Source organism: Diachasmimorpha longicaudata, chromosome 6, assembly GCF_034640455.1.
Source record: "Diachasmimorpha longicaudata isolate KC_UGA_2023 chromosome 6, iyDiaLong2, whole genome shotgun sequence".
Taxonomy (NCBI): domain Eukaryota; kingdom Metazoa; phylum Arthropoda; class Insecta; order Hymenoptera; family Braconidae; genus Diachasmimorpha; species Diachasmimorpha longicaudata.
The window spans coordinates 5307769-5310411 of NC_087230.1; the positions used below are offsets into that span (position 1 = coordinate 5307769).

Here is a 2643-nt window from a genome sequence, read left to right on the forward strand (position 1 = left end):
AATAATACAAAATGAAGAATATATTGTGCCATTCTGCTGTTATTGACATGAGATAAATAACTGATGAATTCTAAATAAAGATTTTTATCGTCTTAAGAATATATTTTTCTGTATTTTGTAAGAACGTTTGCAGAATTTTGGATATTTGGAGAGTGTTTATTTAACACACTGAATAAACTATAAGTGTAGCCCAATCCTTGAGATCACGTGACAAAAGTGTCGGGAAAATAATGGATGAGGTTCGAAGATGATTGAAGGACTGCCCAGTCCGAAGGTCAAGGTCCCAATGCCCCTCTTGTCCTCATGCTCTATCCCTTCATCCTCTCAGGTCCTTATTTCGGGCCCAACGTCACTAGGGGGTGGCAAAACATCGTATGTTCCGTCATCCCTCAGTTCTTCACTTATCCCCGACTAAACGCACAATTTTCCCGCTTTATGTGTTAAAAAAAAATCCAATTAGGAATTCGGTCACCGGAAAATCATTTATCTTATTCATTCCCCCGACGAAGACATAATTTTTTTGGCTGAGTATTTTTTTTCCCTCGGTCCCTCCTCTCATGGTACCATAACCTCGTCAACCTGAGAACAATGACCGATGAATTCAAATAATCAGGTGTCTAGTGACCGTGTGACTGACGATTTGAAGAGCCAGACGTATTGTCTCAAAGGAAAAAGAGATTTCTGCCTACCGTTGTGTCAAAGAGAGTGCCTCAGTGCCCTCCCCATCTCCCAGGCGATTCTACCCCTCAATTTTTTACATCACTCCCTCCAGATTTTTCCCGAGTGCAACCTGAATTAATCATCAACTGCTTTGTGCTTTCCAGAAAAATTCCAACTCTCTCCCGAGCTGACTGAATTTGCCTGATCACAGCACTGAAAAAAATATCAGCCGGGAAAAATATCGAGATATATCCAAAACTGATTCATTCAAAATACAAACGAATGAAAATAAATCATGACAAAGAAGTGCCTTCCATCATCATTCGTATCACAAAAGCTTTGAGAAATAAAAAATATAAAAATCGTAACAATGCGAAGCTCCTTTATGAATACCAAATAGTTTCAACTCACAAAAACTGCATTAGTCTACACCAAAAAAAAAAAACCATCCATTCCAAATGAAAAATCCTTCAAAGAATATTCACATTTATTATCTTTTTACTCGTGGATTCCACGAGATAAATGCAAACACGAGGGTGAAGTCGTTAACGAGGGGTAATAAAAAATTCAGTACACCCCCCCGAGGATATACTTGTTTATTAACAACTGACGTTAATGCGTCAAAGGCAGTGCAGCTCATTCGCGAAACTTTTTAATTCTCCCTCTTTTGTTTTGTTATTCACTCCCTTCACTTCGCGTTATTGTTTTTTTTTTGGGGGAAAAATTCCTAACCCCTATTTTCCCCCTGAAATTCCACTCTACCCACACACTGCGGAGGGAGGAATTTACCCTCCACCCCCCGGACGCTCACCTTGTTACATCTGCGGTGAACGAGGCAGGGAGAAAGCAGTGTAATGCTCAATGCACTCTATCCAACAGCTATAAAAGTTCATCCTAGCTTAGGCTCTAGTTTTTATTAACTCGTTAGACTAAACTGTAGATTTTTATTCGATCGTACAGTGAATATTCCTCAGGGCTTCGTAAACCTGAAGAACTGAGTGGAATGTTACGATTTTATCCCTGTTTATATAATAATTGAATTTTCATTGACTATTTAAAGTGAATTGAATCTGTTATATTTTTCATTATAATATGAACTTGTATTTCTCGACGTTTGAACTTTTTAGATTTTGAAAATTCTCTGTTGACTAATATGAGTTAAAAAATACGAGTTTTTAGGCAATTCGTCATGGTGGGATAACAGAAAATTCAGTGAAAAAATAGTTCCAAGAGGAGGTCTTACGATTTTCTGAATAAAACAAAATACATCTGTGAATGGAAGAACCCCCTGTTTAGTAAGATTCCTCATACCGGAAGGGGATTGTTTGCTTTGTACCCGGGGTGGCCGTAAAGACAGACGGGAGTAAATTTTTACCAAACGTGTTCAGGGAAAATCATTCTTCATGAAGAAAAATTATACAAAAAATACGAGCAATTATTCACGTTCGCTGGCATAATTTTTCATATGATACCGGGTAAATTTTACAGTTAGAGTATAAATCACCCTCGCAAAGTTTCCCAGGGTAATAGTGTACACGCAGAAAAATGATTTATCTGAATTACATAAATAATCGGAAATAGTTGATACAAAATATAGAATTTATTTTACTTAATTGCAATATTTTTTTAATATTTTGGAACCATTTGATAATCTATAGATGATTATAAAATACATATTAAAAATATATGATGTAGGAATCGTTCAAATTAAAAATGGATGGGATGGAGAATCAATTTGATTCCAATTTGTGGCAAAAATGATTTTTTTTAGATTGTTAATGTTTTATTCAATTTAATAATATAAAAGAAATTTTGTCGCGACCAAAATGCAATTTTCAATGGGAAATGATGGATCATATTTTGCTCATTCGAATTACCTCCCGATATTCAAACGAGCCGTCCGGCAATTTTCAATAGATTTCCCCGAATAAATCAGTTTACAATATACTGATAATAAACGATAATACAATTCAATGCGAACGA

The 2643-nt window shown here is 35.9% G+C and overlaps 1 long non-coding RNA gene across 2 annotated transcripts; it reads right to left on the reverse strand.

The window, feature by feature from the left end:
• Positions 1-202: 202 nt before the first annotated feature.
• On the reverse strand, positions 203-1277 carry LOC135163682 (uncharacterized). Of its 2 annotated transcripts, none has more exons than XR_010299178.1 (3): positions 1146-1277; positions 690-873; positions 203-579 (listed from the first exon to the last, which is right to left on the reverse strand). It is a non-coding gene; the product is annotated as an uncharacterized LOC135163682 (long non-coding RNA). The 2 variants fall into 2 exon arrangements; XR_010299176.1 differs by having other exon boundaries at positions 1072-1233.
• Between the last annotated feature and the right edge of the window lie 1366 nt (positions 1278-2643).